Source organism: Micropterus salmoides, unplaced genomic scaffold, assembly GCF_014851395.1.
Source record: "Micropterus salmoides isolate LMB-PRFRI ecotype aquatic unplaced genomic scaffold, ASM1485139v1 Ms_hic_scaffold_15, whole genome shotgun sequence".
In the NCBI taxonomy this organism is placed as follows: Eukaryota; Metazoa; Chordata; class Actinopteri; order Centrarchiformes; family Centrarchidae; genus Micropterus; species Micropterus salmoides.
The window spans coordinates 179,011-197,059 of record NW_024040596.1 but is presented as its reverse complement, the minus strand read 5'-3'; the positions used below and the strand labels follow the sequence as shown (position 1 = coordinate 197,059).

The 18,049-nt window shown below is 42.0% G+C and overlaps 1 protein-coding gene and 1 pseudogene across 2 annotated transcripts in view; one reads left to right on the top strand and one right to left on the bottom strand.

Annotated features, from left to right (window-relative positions):
- Positions 1-18,049, bottom strand: part of LOC119903735 (interferon-induced protein 44-like) — a 153,519-nt gene that overhangs the window by 85,005 nt on the left and 50,465 nt on the right. The gene's annotated exons all lie outside the window — the stretch shown is intronic.
- LOC119903738 overlaps positions 4,209-18,049 on the top strand; it is an 18,224-nt pseudogene continuing 4,383 nt past the window's right edge.

Here is an 18,049-nt window from a genome sequence, read left to right as displayed (position 1 = left end):
ATGAAGGATCTGGAAAGTTTTTCCAGTATGTGTTGTTACAAGAATGTTCTTTGTTGGGCTGTAGATGATGAACTGCTTTGGGGAATTGTGCTGAGATCATTTGGATTCTGTGAATCTTGTTTTACTGATTGTTGTTGTAGTTTTGTAACCTTTTGAATCTTCTAATGAATGTATCGTTAAATTTCAATTTCTCTCCCTCTCTTCCTCTTTCAGAGCACACATTCACATATAAACAATAAAAAAATATAATTAATAAACAATGAAATGACATAAAAACTAAAGAAATACGAAAAATACAAACTCAAAATATGTTACATTGGAGAATTTTTCAAAGGAACTTAAAATAGCAAACAATATTAATGATGATAACGTGATCATTAAGTAACTTTAGATTCAGATTCATTCTTTATTGTCCTCAGTGGAGGAAATTTGCTTTCACAGTCTGTAGCTGCACATATGCCGGAGCATTTAGCTCTTAAAGTTGAGTAGGTTGGAAGAAAGTTGAGCCTCTGCTCCCATTGAAACTCATTCTTCATTTTTTTCAGATAAAAATATTAATATAAAATCAACCATTATGAGCTAGAGTCCAAGTCAAGTCTCAAGTCTCTGAGCTAGAGTCTGTAGCATGGCTAAATTAGCTATGAATTTTAATAAATGCATGAGAATTAATACCCAATTATGAATTTTCATATTCAGAAAATATCAAAAATCCATAAAAGCTCTCGTTAAAAGGGCACCACCGGAGTTGTTATAATCCTAGAATCTGCGGACCTCCAGGTAGCTTTTAGTAATTATACAATTATTACTAGTGATCAGTTAGTTAATAATCGCTCAATTATCTTAAATCAGTCAGTCAGTCTCATATCTGGGACATGGAGATAGTCAACACACACAGTTCCTTGATTACAGTGAATTTATTAACTAACTAATGCGATATAAAAGGGTGGTTAAAGAGAGGGAAAATAAACAATGGCTGAACAATGAGAAATGGAGGTTCGATTGTGGGAAGCATTTGACTCATACAGCAGAGGAGAACTAATGAAAGTAAGCTATGAGGAGTTAAAAGACAATATATTAACATTACAGGACATCCGTGACCTCAGAATGTTTGTTGGGTCTTACTACTTGCGTTTCTCCCCGCGCGGTTGATGGTAAACGGCCTCACACTGGCAGAGTCCGTGTGTTCTCGGTTAGGACAACTTAAAGCTGTCGGCCAGTCGCTTTCTCTGCCAGGGAATTTCTCCGGGGTCCGTCTCTGGAAGGCTTATGGAAGAAACTTTCAGTGGGGGCCTTCCCGACCCCGTCTCGGGTCAGGTTTAAGTCGTCCTTGGTGGTTGCTGGCAGGCCACGTGGCGTTGTGCGATTTCCGTGGGCTTGGCTCGACGAAAAAGCTTAAAACTTGGCTAAAACGTTCCTGAATTAGTCCAGTGTAACTTAACGGACTGATAACTTTAACAAAACAAAAGAAAGAAAGAAAATAAAACAAGTACGAACAAAGGCCTCGTTGCGCTGGTCGAACTCTTAGGGCGTTGCCTGGAGAGGCCTGGAGAGGCAATCTATTTGCGCATATTAGAATCAAATATTTCCCACAATCAAACCTCAGTGATCAAACTGTTGTAGCGTTCTAAGTTAAGCATTTGGTAACAGGAAGAAAATTGTCACATTATTGGTCAGGATAGATGAGTGACATTTATACATTAACGGCATTTCCGACGATGGTATGTGATACTTATTTCGTCCACTTGGGGAGCTCAGGTTACACGAGGAAAGCTTAGATTAATCCAAAACAATCTTTCCTTAGGAACTGAGGAATTTTGTTATTTAGCCTTAAATTCAAGCTGGATAATTAATAGAGTATAGTATGACATTTCTTTATCATCATTTCTAAAGGAATTGTGTGAGAAAGTATTGTGAACAAGCATTGGTTACACATAAGATGAAGGAGTGTCCTTAATCTTGCTGAAAATAAAAACTCTGCAAAAGTAACTTATTTAGATTCTTTTCAGCACTAATATCAACAACAGATAGCAACAACATGGTAACATAACTACTCAAATAGAGGCAAATGTAATCAAGTAAAAATCAAAGATTTAATTAAACAGTTAAGGCTTTGGGTCTTTGGAGACTGCAGTCTTTGTTTATTTAAAGTTCAGGATGGTCCGTGGTTTATGTCACAAGTGGGTGAGACAAGGAGTATCCCTTTGATGGGGTAATGAAACACAGAGCAAGGTCAGTTGCCACGGTTACATGTGTGTGTGTGGGGGGGGGGGTAGTTTAGGATTTCCTGCCCCATCCAAGGCTGTTTGTAATCTCTGGTTAATTTCCCTTTTGTCAGTTTAACAGTCAGTCACCGCGTTATCCGCTTCAGAATCAAAAAGGTGCCATTTTTATGATCAACTGCTCAAGAATAGCACTTAGAGAAACCTTTCCCGTTGGGGTCTCTGCAGCAGTCTGTTGAAATTTGATCTCAACCCCTCTGCTCCTCTCTGGGAGAGGAAAAGAGGAATTTGGAGTAGCTCCAAATTTATTTCATATAAAATGCACAAATCCACACTGTTGTCCCACTACAAGTCCAAGTCAAGTCTCTGAGCAAGAGTCCAAGTCATTTCAGCTGGAGTCCAAGTCAAGTCTCAAGTCTTTCTCCCTTCCTCCCCTCCCCCTACTTGTGTCTTCCAAAACAGGATGGAGTTGATTTGCTTGTTCTACCCATAATATCATTAAAATTATTCCACAGCTTGTCATACTTAACATTATCTATCACGTTTTCATAATACAACTTCCTCTTCCTTTTATTCAACTTAGTTACATAATTTCTTAGCTTGCGGTAATCTTGCCAATCTGATGTGTAGCTTGAGTCAATTGCCATTCTTTTCGCTTGATCTCTCTGTATCATACAATCTAATATTTCTGACTGTCCTTTTTTTCACAGGTGCATGTTTATCAATGACTTTCATCAATAGCTTGATCAAAGCTTCAAGTGTTTTGTCTGGATCATCTTTCATTAAAACACTTTGCCAGCTTATTTTTCTTACGTCCCCAATAAAGTGGTTTTCACAATAGTGTTTGTATGATCTCTTAAAGATGATCTTAGGTCCTGCTTTAGGCACCTTTGTCTTCCTCACTATTGCTACTAAGCTATGATCACAACAACCCACTGGTATAGATACGACTTTAGAACATTACTCTGCTGAATTAGTGAAGACATGATCGATACAAGATGAAAAATGTGTATGCTCACTTCACCGCCGCTTAGACAACTGTTTTGTGCGTAGCTATATTTTTTAAATGAGGCACCAGGTCTGCTTCCAAACTGACCCTGGAGGAGCAGCATTTAGCTTTAGGCCTGTTGTCCCTGAGTAGCAGAGAGTTGCTCTGTGTGTCTCTTTCCTCCTCTCCCCTATTTGTGTTTGTGTGCTTAATAGCTGGATGAAGCCAGGGGCCTGCACCATGAAGCAGGATTTGAGCTTATCGAGGTAACTTCGGGGTTAACCCTGGGTTTACCTACTCAGAGTTAACTCGGGGTTATCAGCCAAACTCAGGGTAGCAAACTCTGCCCGCCACACTGGAGTTAAACTAGTCCCCGTTAACTTAATCACATAAAAGGTGTGTTCGGCCTCGTAGACAGAGGTTTTCACAATGGTGCATGCTCCGTATTACTCCAGAGGAATGCACATTGGTAGTCTCAGGAAATTATAAATATGAAGACATGTTAACGGCTGAATCTAATATCGTGGCGGACGGCAAAGCCAGGACGGCTTGTTGGCATCGCATTGAGTAAATTTCATTATCTTCCCTGTGTTCTTATTGTAGTTCAAATATCTATTATGTATTTTATAGGCTCTTTTATGTGTAAAATGATTAAGATGTAAAGGTACAACTGCACATAAGGTCCATTGGAATAGAAAAAAAGGAGCCAGCGGAGAGGGGTAGGCTAATGGCATGGCAACACATCCCGGTTAACACCTATCCAACTTTTGTAGTACTGTTTAATCGGGACGTTGCTCCTGAAGTTACCTGGATAAGCCAGTTACCTCGCTTCGTAGTACAGGCCACTGGTGTGTGGGAGTCAGGAGACCAGCTGCATATCATCACCCCTGCCATGCATACCCTACTCAATATTTTCTTTCTATATTGTTTTTTTTTTAGAACCTGCTGCCAGGCTCCAGCCACCGCCTTCTCCCAGTAAGATATGAAGTGTATAACTTTAGTTCTCTACTCATCTCTAATCATCATTCATTCAGAATGATACACGATGTTAATCAGTTTGTATATTCAGATATTTGCTTGTTTCTTAAATAATGACACACTCTTCTGTCCAGCTTTCGTGGAACCATGGATTACAGTACCTTGGGGGTGAGTTTACTTGAACATGTGTGTGGTGACACTGTGCTGTGTGCGTTCTGCTGTTTAACACTTTCCATTATTACAAAAACAACAATAAGACTCAAAATATCAAACAGTTGTCAGAAAAAGGAATTGTGGTGATAAGGTGCTACACCTGGACAAATAGTTGACATAAATAAATGTGGAAATATATAAATATGACGTGTTGCAACAGAAGAGAGTGTTGTGTACATAAATATAAATTGACAATATAAAATATACAACAACAAAGATTAACAATTAAAAATAAATATGTGCAATGTTCCAGGTTTGTGCATGATATGAAATGAAATAATATTTACATGTGCAGAGATATTTGTATCATTTGAAAGGGGGGAGAGTCAGTGGGGGACCCGGGTCTTGTTGATGAGGCTGCAGACGGGAAGAAACTGTTTTTATGGTGAGAGGTTTTGGTCCTGATGGACCGCAGCCTCCTGCCAGAGGGGAGAGTCTGAAGCAGTTTGTGTCCGGGGTGGGAGGAGTCAGCTGCAATCTTTCCTGCTCGCCGTACAGGTCCAGAAGAGAAAGAAGATTGCAGCCAATCACCTTCTCTGCAGAGCGAATGATGCGCTGCAGCCTGCCCTTGTCCCTGGCGGTGGCAGCAGCGTACCAGATGGTGATGGAGGAGGTGAGGATGGACTCAATGATGGCGGTGTAGAAGTGAGGAGGGGGTTGAAGATGTGGTGGACTGAGGCTGAATCTGAGCGGAGGAGTCACAGGGGACGGTGTCAGATTGACTCTCAAAGCGGCAGTAGAACTGGTTCAGCTCATTTGCCTGGCAAGAATCGTTTATGGAGTGGAGGACTTTGGGTTTATACTTTGTGATCTATCTGAACCCCCTCCAGACAGAAGTGGCGTTGTTTGCAGAGAACTAGTTCTTTAGTCCCTCTGAGTCGTTTAGCTTCTCGCACCTCCTTGCTAAACCTGTACTTTAACGCCCTTCACCCGGCTGTGTCACCACTCCTAAACGCCTCCTCCTTTTCAAGCTTAGCTGTCTGAGTTTGGGTGTGAACCAGGGTTTGTCATTGTTATAACTCACCCTGGTGCGTGTTGGTATACATGTGTCCTCACAGAAGCTGATGTAGGACGTCACAGCCTCTGTAAACTCATCCAGATTGTTGGTAGCAGTCTTGAAAACATCCCAGTCAGTGCAGTCCAAACACGCCTGGAGGTCCTCAACAGCTTCACTGGTCCACTTCTTTGATGTCCTCACTACAGGTTAACAGAGCTTTAGTTTTTGCCTGTAAGCAAGAATCAGATGGACCATCACGTGATCAGTGTGTCCCAGTGTAGCGTGACCGCGTGATAGGCACTGCTAACTGTGGTGTAGCAGTGATCCAAAGTGTTCCCCTCTCTGGTTGGACACTTTATAAACTGTCTATATTTGGGGAGTTCTTGGCTGAGATTTCCCCTGTTAAAGTCACCAAGAACAATAACAAGGGAGTCCGGGTTTGTCTGCTCCACACAGTATCTGGTCGGACAGCATGCGCTGTGCGTCCTGGGGCGGAATGTAAACACCGACCAGAGTGAATGAAACAAACTCACGTGGGGAGTAAAACGGTTTACAGTTAATGATAAGAAATTCCACATCAGGAGAACAGTGCTGCTGAATCACTGTAATGTTGCTACACCAGCCATTGTTAATAGAAAAACAGACACCTCCACCTTTTGTTTTGCTAGAGAGTTCTGTGTCGCGGTCGCTCTGTACAGTCGGAAGCCTGCCAGCTGCAGCGTAGAGTCCGGTATCAGTTCAGACAGCCAGGTCTCTGTGAAACACAGAACAGAAGATGGATAAAAGTCTCAGTTTTTCCCCACCAGAAGCTGAAGTTTGTCCAGTTTGTTGCACAGTGAGCGCATGTTGGAGAGAAATATTACACTATTATAGTAGAACACCACTAAATGTTCAATTTCAATGCCATACACCAAAACAAGGTCGAGGGTGTGGTTAAAACAGTGAGTCGGTTCATGAACACTCTGACAGAAGCCGATGGAATCTAACAAAGAGATAAACGCAGTACTGAAGCTGTCATTCTCAACATCTACATGAATATTAAAATCCCCTACAATAATAACTTTGTCCGTTTTAAGGACTAAAGTTGACAAAAACTCAGATAAGAATTCAGAGTACGGGCCAGGTGCTCGGTACACTATAACAAAAAGAATTGGTTGCAGTGATTTCCAACTTGGGTGCGAAAGACTAAGAACAAGACTTTCAAATAAGACTCAATGTGTGTTTTTGTTTGTTTTGTTGTTCAGGTGAATATTTGGACAGCTGGTTAATGAGTGTGTGATTTCTAATGTTTAGTTTGTTTCTTGTTTGTTCATTTATTGTGTTGAGATCAATAAAAAATATCTGATTATATTTGATCTAAAGTGAAGTTTATGTTTTTACACAGAGACAGAGCGACTCTTGAGTGTGTGAATAAATATAAGCCTGAAAACGACAACATCAAACATCTCCGGTTTCTCCTGTACGGGCCTGTTGGATCTGGAAAGTCCAGCTTCATCAGCTCCGTCAGCAGCGTCCTACGAGGCAGAATGTGTATTCCTGCTACAGCCAATGCAGACAACTCTGACAAAAGTTTCACCAACAAAGTAAGACAGCTTTAGATTTGTGTCAATCAGCAGCAAAAATCTTCCTTAATAAACAATTGTGTTAAAATCTATGTACAGCTATAAAAGTGTCAAGAAACTTTTAACACAACAGCAGCTGTTAGAGAAATGATAGACAATCCACTGATGAGATCAACTTCATAGATTGTAAACGGCTCACTGTTTTTCTTTTGTTTATTTCATCAGGTGGTCTGGTTGAGGTTAAGACTAAGAACAAAAACCATTTCTAATCAGACAACCAGCAAATAAAACGATAATATAAGACTTGACAACCACAATTGAAAGAGAACCAGTAAAACATTTACAGGACAATAATAAAACTTTAAAACGAATCCAGCTTGGCAGCAGTTTGCAGGTCATTTAAAAGGTGCAGAGGACCTGAAATGTGAGAGGAGAGATGTGAGTTCTAACAGTAGAGCTTTATGCTGTGTTCACATACAACACAAATTTAATCGTCGCAGGAGTTTTATCGCTGGACAACTGCCGAGTGTTCACACACAACGTGATACCACGAATAAACACAACCTGCCATTAGTACAGCTGTATGAACCCAAAGTAAACCTTTTGATTAAATTACAATAATAAACGGACCAAACTGATGCAGAAATAACTACAACATGATGCCGATTTGTTAAACATATGAATTCGTGCTTTGGTAGGTTTGGATCGATCAGGGCTACGCTATGCTAACCTGTTCACAGTAAAGTACAATTACAGCTGGAATAAAGACACATATTTTCTGAACTCGCCAGGCTGTTCAGCTTCCTCGCTTTCTTTTCTCCCAGCAATGTCCAGTTTTGTCAGTTTTTTTTATATAAATATGAAGTCGTAGTCCAGCAGAGCTCTGTGTGCCGACCGACGCCAACAACAAAAGTGGAACCAGATGTGCACAGAAGCTGCTGAGAAGCTAATTAAATAAAAACAGTTAACTCTGAGCTCCTCCCGCGGGTAAACGGCATAGCTGTCAGAGTAGAATCCAGACCCACTATTGGTGTTTATTTGTCTGCTCCCTGTACACTTCCTCTGTCGGCCAGCGGTGTTTCACTCTCCCTCTCTGCCTGGTCCTCTCCACACAATGCTCTGAGGCCTCAGTGATGCCCGGACAATCTCACTGCTGATGGGCTTCCGCAACATAGTGTCAAAGGAATTTCTTGCTCAGTTTGAAAAATATGAACTCAAGCGAGCCAAATGCATCTTCCACACTGCCCTGAGGGAATTTTAATCTTTTTTTGCATTGACTTTGGATTGACGCTGGATTTGCTTTCAGTGTGAACACACCAGTAGACATGAAGAATTCTATCCAGCTCTGTGATTCAAACAACCAGGACTCATTCTGACGTCTGCAGATGATTCACTGTCACTAAAACAAGGTTTTTCTCTGTTACAGTATGAAACTCATCAGATCAGAACAGGAAACCCAAAGACGTATTATCCTTTCGTCTTCAATGACATCATGGGTCTGGAGGACTGGACTGGCTGTGGTGTTCATCCTGAAGACATCAAACTGGCCATGAAAGGACACGTGAAGGAGGGATACAGGGTACAGCTGTCACAGTAATATTAATTAATACACAGTGAAGGAAACATGACGCTGTTTCCTGTGAACACGATGAGGAAACGTTAACGTCTCTGACTCGTCATGAAATGCTGACACTGAATGTTTCACTAAAATGTTTCCTGACAACATGTTTTACTTGTTATCTGATCTACCAGCCGACATCAGCTGGTGACTTCAGCAGAATCAGGTTCAGGTTAGAGGAAGGTCCTGGTCTGGTTTCATACAGAACCAGTCTGCAGAGACACGACGTCTTTATTAAGACCTACAGTCTGACCTACGACCTCTTACTTCATCATTCACTCATCACCGCCTCTCTGTTCAGATTCATTCTTAGTTCTCACTCAGCCACAAACATCAACTACGTATCTCACATTCATAAAATATCCACCAGCTAGAATCCGTCATCAGAGCAATAAAACCTTGGATCAGGATAATAACAGGTGTAACATCCGGTACAGTAACTGGCATGTTAACCAGTCTGCTCTGGTGCTGATCTGGGACCGGCTCCGCTGTGTTGGGGCCCGGTTCATGTGTCAGTGCTGTCCTGGGTAGAAGAGCTGAGGGAAGCAGCTGTGAGGAGGAGGAGGAGGGAAGTTAGGAACATTTACCAAACCAGCCAGGTAGTCGTCATCTTTAAAGTCCTTTCGCCTGAAAACTGAAAATACAGTTTGAAACATTTCTGATAAAACATCAGTCTCACCTTTCAGTCACTTTGTTTTGTTCTTGTATGGGAGGACTCTGGTTACTCTCATCATACTTTGTGTTTTACATTGTTTTCCAGTTCAATCCTGTATCTCCACTGTCAGAGAAGGATCCAGGCTACAACCCAGACCCGTCTGCAGATGACAGAGCTCATGTTCTGGTTTGTGTGCTTTCTGCTAACACAGCAGAAATTAAGGCCTCAGTTCTGCAGAAGATGAAGGCCGTCAGAGAGACAGCCCATGACCTGGGTAAGACCTGAGATATAGAATGATAATATCCACAACAGAGGATCAGGTCTAGTCAAATGTGTGTTCAGTTAAAGTCTTGAACTTTCTATTGTAGTAGTTTACACAAGCTGTGTCACTACAACCTGCTGCTCTCTGTCAGGCTAACTGCTAAAATCCACTGAATCCCGCCGGGAATCCACTGACTCCGTCTACGGCTCGTCACGGCTGCGTCACGGTTTTGATGCGTCCACAGCCCGGCATCCACCGGAAGCGTGTCAGCAGCAGAGCGTGCAGCCTGCCCCGCGTTAATGACTTGTTATTAATTTGTCATTTTCGTGCTTCTACTACCGTCTTCACGGCTCTCTGTGACCCCGTTTCTTCCGTCAACTTCAGGCTGCATTTCCCACAGAGAGCATTTCAGAATCCGAGCGTTTCGCCTGCCTGACTTTGATGACATGTTTAGATTTTGTTGATTTGGTAACCAGTGTTTGGATTTTGTGCTTCAACTATGATTAAGTAGGCTACATAGATAAATGTCTTCCTTTTGTGTCCATTTTAACCGTGTTTATTGCTGTACGATCGTAAATGGTGTTTTATTTTGAAAAAATATCTGCTCTGTGCTGCTTGACGCGGCTAGCGGCGAAAATAGACATGCTGGGAGCGGAGAGCCGCTTCTGAGACGCGCTGCGGCCTCGTCTGGTGGACTCAAAAGCATTGACTATAACAGCTGGGATTAGCTAATGCATTAACGAGTTATTATGCCGTTATGCATGGCTCAGGGTGGGCGGCCATCTGCCTCCACTGGTTGGGGTGAAGGAGACAGAGAGAGAGAAAGAGAGAGAGAGAGACAGAGAGAGATTGAAACCACCTTTATTTACAACATACAGGTAAAACCAGTCTGTTACCACTAGCAAACTTTGTTACAAAATCTCAATTACGGGGAAAAAATAAAAAAAACACGAGACACAAAAAAGAAACAACAACAAACTGACTTAAAAAGTCAATAGTAAATCATCATTTTCATCAACTCTACATAACACTTCATTTATAGCCCAAGTATTCACGAACATTGGTAAGCACCCAACCAAAGTATAGTATGCAAACTCTATCCTGAGCCTTGATGCAACCAAACCCAAAACATGTTTACGACTGGTGACATACTTTGGCCCAAAAATAAACAATTGAGGAGATAAATCCTCACCTAAAGCTGATACCCATTGAGATAAAAAGGAGAACAAATTACCCAGCCGTTCACATTGCACAAAAAGATGAAAAACATTTTCGTTTTCAGAACAAAATAAACAATCCACCTCTACATTTGGATTGAGGTGCACCACGTGTCTGTTCGTAGCTATTGCACTGTGTACTATCCTCCATTGTAGATCACCAGTCCATTTATCAATGGGGCGTTTGTACAGTGACCGCCAGCTACCCCTGGGGGAAATGTCCACTCCAAAAAAATCTGTCCATTTAGATGAGTTCACTCCGGACAGAAGATGTATATTAGTCACTTTCACACAAGTCACATACAGAGCCTTTTTCCCAGCAGACTCAAAAGTATCCAGCTGAGGAGTTTTAAAAGACAATATAAGATTTTCCTCCTCATGCCATCCCCGTACATCAGCAGCTATCTTCAAGGAAGGAAATTCATAGTCACGTACAGCCATCCACTCTTTAACATGGTTGGAGTTATTAACAAACAGTATCTGATCATGATTCAGCTCTCCAAGCACCTCGTCAGTCATTTGTTTCAAAAATCGAGCAGATTTTATCCCAGTTCTCTCACTCAGGGTCTCCAAACTAACACTTAGAATATGTCCAAGTTTTACACATCCAGCAGTTATCAGTCGTGATGACACATTGACAGAGCACAAGTGTCTAGAAGGTAAAAAGGGATTCTGAAACAATGGCTCCTCCATCAGCCAAAAACCTGCATGTATTCCAGCAGGTCTTGAGACAGAGAAAACTTTCCAGGCTTCCATCACAGATCTGTAGAATGGAGTCAAACCTGTTAAAGTTGTTTCATTCAGATTCAATAAAAAGAGATGTTTATCAAGTCCCATGTTGCCTGCTTTCCTCAAAAGTGCAACTGCAGTGTTGGACCAAGCAATATCACCGTAATACAGCAGTCTCTGAGCAGCTTGAAGACAAAAGGCCATGAGTCTTGATCTGATGTTCACAAGACCTTGCCCCCCTTCTTGCACTGGCAAAAAAAGTACTGCTGATCGGACCCAATGCTGTCCTGACCAAAAAAAATTCACCAGCATCCTTTGAATGTCTTGAACTAGTCCAACGGGAGGCTGTAACACAATAAATTTATGCCACAGCGCAGAAGCGACCAAATTATTGGCAACTAAAACTCTCCCTCTATAGGATAGCTGGGGTAGCAACCAGTTCCATTTAGACAATCGGGTGCACACTCTCTCCAAAACTCCCTCCCAGTTTTTCTTCTGAAACTCTTCTGATCCCAAAAACACACCAAGCAATTTCAGCCCCTTTCTGTTCCAGTTTAAAGTACCTGGTAGTTGTGGGAGATTTTCAAAATGTCTTTGACCTGACCAAAAAGCTTCAGTCTTATCCCAGTTTACTTTAGCTGATGATGCCCCTTCATACAACTCAAGTGCTCTAGACAAAGCTTTTATATCATTATTATCATTAACAAAAACTGTTACATCGTCAGCATAAGCGGTAATTTTAGTTCTTAAATCTTGATGCATTGTGGGTATTGATAACCATTGATGAACCATTTAAAGTTTATCTTATATTAAAAAGTAAGGGCTCAATGGCGATACTGTACAATTGCCCCGATAGGGTGCAACCCTGTCTGATGCCCCTTGACACCACAATGGGTCGACTTAGGCCACCCCCCACCTTGACCATACAAGAAGCTCCAGTGTACAACAAACGTATCCACTTGATAAAATCCTGACCAAACCCGAATGCAACAAGTAGATTAAAATATAATTATGATCGACACGATCAAAAGCTTTCTCTTGGTCTAAAGCAATCAATCCAACTTCTGCATTAAACATTTTACAGATATCCAAGGTATCTCTTACTAAAAACAGGTTATCCATAATGGATCTTTTTGGAATGCAATAGGTTTGGTCTTGATGAATTATCAAATGTAAAAACTCCTTAAGCCTATTTGACAGACATTTAGACAAGATTTTATACTCTGTTGTTAATAAAGCAACAGGTCTCCAGTTCTTCAGCAGAGTCAAGTCTCCCTTTTTTGGTAGTAGGGACAACACAGCACGTTGACATGTGGCAGGTACAATGCCATCCTTATAGCTTTCACAGAACACTTCATAAAGGTCCATTCCAATGTATTTCCAGAACTGTTTATAAAAATCAGAAGTCAACCCATCAATCCCAAGACAGCGTCCAGAATTCAACTGTCCAACAGCAATAGTGAGCTCTTGAAAGGTAATTTGTGTGTCCAAAGCAGTCTTAGAACCAGAGTCTATTTGAGGAAGTCCTTGCAGAAGTTGTGCTGCACAACTAGAGTCACAATGCTCAGCTTTATAGAGAGAAGAATAAAAATCAACAGCATGACGGCGCATTTCTATAATGTCATTTGTAATCTTCCCATCTGGAAGACGTAAACATGTCATCTGCTTAGATTGCGACACTGAGCGTTCTAAATTAAAAAAGAAAGCACTTGGGGCATCCATTTCAGTGACCGATGTGAAGCGTGACCTCACCAAAGCTGCTTTCACCCTCTCATTCAAATAAACACTTAGCTGTTTCTTTTTCTGTTGCAAGTTATTGATACAAGCTGGGTCATTTCTTATAATCATTTCTGCCTCTATCGACTCTATATCTCTTTCAAGAGCTTGAATTGTTTCTCTTTGAGTAGTTGTAGAATATGCAGTGTATTGTTGACAGCATAATTTTATCTGAGTTTTTCCAACCTCCCACCATTGCTTTAGATTTTCAAAATCATTTTTCTTCCCCTTCCAATGATTCCAAAAAACCTCAAAATGTTTGGAAAACGAAGCATACCGCAACAGTTTGGCATTAAAATGCCAATAAGAAGATTTTTTGGGAATTTGTACCATATTTACTGAAATAAAAACCAGATGATGGTCAGAGAAACCTACCGGAGAATCAATCAATCAATAATCCTGTTATTAAAATTTTTTGAAGCATAAATTCTGTCTAAGCGAGCAGCACTATCTCTGTTGTCAGAAATTTTAACCCACGTATACTGTTTATCTGCTGGATGCTTAATTCTCCACATATCTAAAAGTTCAGCCTCTTTCACCAATCTTGATAAATAATTAGATGAAAGCAAGTGAGGCTCCACATTATTACGGTCAACATTGAAACATTCAGTACAATTCCAATCCCCACCAATAATAATGTCACCATCGCTAAAATCCTGCTTTAAGACATTAGCTAGCTTTATAAAAAAAACTGTAATCGCTCATTTCCTACATTCGGTGCATAAACATTTATAAAATAAATTTTCATCCCTTCAATAATAGTTTTTACAAGAAACAAGCGACCTTTTATAAATTCTTCAGTTTTTTCAATACTAACTTTTATACCTGGAGAAAAAAGAACAGCAATTCCAGCGCTCAAATTTGTGCCATGGCTAAGTACATGCTGACCTTTCCACCACATTCCCCACTCAACTTCATTATCCATATCGCTATGTGTTTCTTGCAATAGAATGACATGTAACTTTTTGTCTTGCATAATTTCAGACCCCAAAACTCGTTTGTGACTATCCCTCCCACCATTAATATTTAATGAACCCACCCTCAAAAGATCCATATATAAGTTTAGGGAGGAGAGAAAAAAGACAACAGCAGAAAAAAACAGAAGAGAACACCGCGTGATGCATGGCTAAACGTTTACAAAAAAGCTTTCATCCTCTTCTTTTTATCCCCCATTCTACTTTTTCTAATGACTGTAACATGTTTCTTTAAACGAAAACGTTTCTTTTCACTCAACTGATCAAGATTCACAGTCCTTTGAAGAACCGCCACTGACCTCTCAAATTTTCCTACATCAGCGAAAAATTCTTTAATGTTTACTTGTTTTCCAAATGTCTCATCAAGGAACCCATTAATTTCCTCTAATGTATATAAAGAGGGGTCTTTGGTAGACATCTTGAGAATCACCGTCAAGTCCACATACAGACCCTCCCTGGGAATCACATTCATAATCGAGAAGAGAAACATTTTCGTCAGATGCATTGTCATCATCTACTGCACTACCATCGTTACTGAAACACAACTCCCTTTTTCTTGTAGCCAACATAACAGACTCACACCTGCTTGGCCCTGCAATTTCCACACCATCATCTTGCTGCTCATCAGCATTGATATTTTGAACAGTATTTGCAATATTTTCATTTTGCTGACGTTCATACACATTAGTCACAGCATTCTCATGAATCAGAATCGCTCACCTCAGCTGGGCCTGCGTGTTCCTCTGGAGCCGCGCGCTCGCGCACCGCCGCATCTCCCTCTCCAGAGACAGTGGGCCCCTGCCTATCCTCTGGTGCGCGCTCTCTGTGTGGGCATACAAACCTTTTATGCCCTAAATCGCCACAATCGAAGAGAGAGGAGAGAGGGAGAGAGGGGGGAGAGAGAGAGAGAGCGAGAGAGAGGGAGAGAGAGACAGAGAGAGAGAGGGGAGGGGGAGGGGGGGGGAGAGAGAGAGAGACACAGAGAGAGACAGAGAGAGACAGACAGAGAGAGGAAGAGACATAGAGAGACAGAGAGAGAGAGAGACAAGAGACACAGAGAGAGAGAGACAGAGAGAGAGACAGAGAGAGAGGGAGAGAGAGAGGGAGAGAGAGAGGGAGAGACACAGAGAGAGAGAGACAGAGAGAGACACAGAGAGAGAGAGACAGAGAGAGCAGAAAGAGGGAGAGACACAGAAGAGAGACAGAGAGAGGGAGAGACACAGAGAGAGAGAACACAGAGAGACAGAGAGAGAGACACACAGAGAGACAGAGAGAGAGACAAGAGAGAGAGAGAGACAAAGAGACAGAGAGACAGAGAGAAGAGAGACAGAGAGAGAGAGAGAGAGACACAGAGAGAGAGACAGAGAGGAGAGAGACAGACAGAGCAGAGAGAGAGAGAGAGAGAGAGAGAGAGACACAGAGAGAGAACACAGAGAGAGAGAGACGAGAGAGAGAGACACAGAGAGACAGAGAGAGAGACAGAGACAGAGAGAGACAGAACAGAGACAGAGACAGAGACAGAGAGAGACACAGAGAGAGAGACAGAGAGAGAGACAGAGAGAGAAGACAGAGAGAGAACACAGAGAGACAGAGAGAGAGACAGAGACAGAGACAGAGAGAGAGACAGAAGAGAGAGACAGAGAGAGAGAGACACAGAGAGACATAGACAGAGAGAGAGACAGAGACAGAGACAGAGAGAGACACAGAGAGAGAGAGACAGAGAAGAGACAGAGAGAAGAGACACAGAGAGACAGAGAGAGAGACAGAGACAGAACAGAGAGAGATACCAGAGAAGAGAGACAGAGAGAGAGACACAGAGAGACAGAAGAGACAGAGAGAGGAGACACAGAGAGAGACACAGAGAGAGAGAGAGACAGGAGAGAGAGAGACAGAGACTTTTTTTTGACTTTTTAAAAACCACTTTAATAAAACATCACTGATTCACAAACATAGCAACACTCAATAAGTCAGAGAATCAAAACCGGTTGACATTTAGAAAAAAGAAAAACCTTCCACACGAATAAAAACATCAAATTAGCTGAAAACACGACTAAACTGACTTCTTCATCCACCACAGACAGATGACATCATCATAACACCACTGACGAACAAACACATCCAAGCTGTTCATCAGCTGATGGAACTTAAAATCCACTAACACTCTGGCTTTGACCAGAGAGGTGAACAGGGACTACGTCTCCACACAGCGCCGTCTTCTACCTGCTTCTTTCTACTCAAGTATGGACAGTTTGGCTTCTCCTAAAATAAAATTTAACAGTTGCCACTTGTTGCATGGTCTTCCTGTAACCTGCTCCAAAAACAAAAGCAGTGTTAGACCACACTTCATTAAAGAAGAAACAAGCACCCCAACACATTGAACAGTTCCCCAGTCTGCTGCACTCTAAAAAACAATGAACAACAGTTTTCCAGCAGCCCACAGAAAGGACAGCCGTCAGAGACAGAGGGATTAATCACAGAGATAAAAGAATTCACTGCAACAGCCCCATGTAATATTCTCCACTGTCAGTCACCTGTACGCTTCTTTAAAGGAAGTTTGTAAAAGACTCTCCAGTGGGCTTCACAGCGTTACTAACCCCCAGTTTCTCCCTCCACACTGTGTCACTTCTACCATTTAACTTGTTTTTACACAACACCTGTCAATCATTTTACCCGTCACCGTGTGCAGATCTGGGACCTTCTGATGCCTGACATCCAACAATAGACTAGAACAACAGTCAAGATTGGGTACCAGTCCCAACTCTGGAAAAGGGTCCTCTTCGTCCGGAGCTTCCTCACCTTTCCAGTACATCCTCAACAGCTCGTTATCCGCTGCTGTTAGTTTGTTAGTCCAACCATTCACAATGTTCCTCACGTGACGCACAGATTTTAGTCCAATCAGTGCAGCCACAGCCTCAGTGTTCATAAAACCAGGTCCAGCTACATCCACTATCCGTCTGAGAGTTGTAGCGCCAGCAGAACGGAGCGTGTGATGGAGGCCTGGTGTACCACTGTCCTGTATGTCCATTGTGGATCCACCGATCAGAGGCTCGTTCAGTAACCAGTACAGGGAGACTGACGGCTCCAACCGTCTCTTCTTAAAAAGGTGCCAGGCCTTAAAACTCCCTTATAAAAATCAGGCATACAGACAGATTTAAATAACCAACATCCATTAAAACAAAGCAGTGTCAAGTCCTAACCTGTCTGCTCTCCTTAAAGCTGCTTGCAAACTCTTTCCACACTGGGTATTTAAAACCAGTCAGATATCTCTGTGCAAACTGAATGGAAAAGTTGCCACTCTGCTTGCTAGGTGTACCAGCCTTGCCCCCCTGCTCTTTTTAAAAAAGCACACTCTGAGGTACCCAGTGTAACCTGTCCCAAAAAAAGTCACTAAAATGCTTGTAGTTTTGAGAGTAAGCCAGCAGGGGCTCCATACAAGCTAAACGATGCACAGTGCTGAAGCTACAAGTTGTTGATTACTAGAGTTCTTCCTCTAAACATCTGAGCAAGCAGCCCTTTCCACTTTTTCAACCTTCCTTTCATCGTCTCTATCATGCCCTCCCAGTTTCTTTTCACCATCTCCTTGCCAAGATAAACACATAGATACTTTATACCATCATTTCTCCATCCCAACCCCCCCGGCAGGACCGGAAGACCACCAAACCAGTTTCCACTGCTAGAGCTTCACTTTTTGTCCAATTCACTTTTGCAGCAGAGATAAGACCAAACTCAGACACAATATTTCCACAATATTAATTTCAGCTTGATTTCTGACCAGGAGCATGACATCATCAGCATAAGCAGATAAACGGTGGTGTGTTAAAACCTGGTAAAACCAAACCATGAATACAGGACCGGATTCTG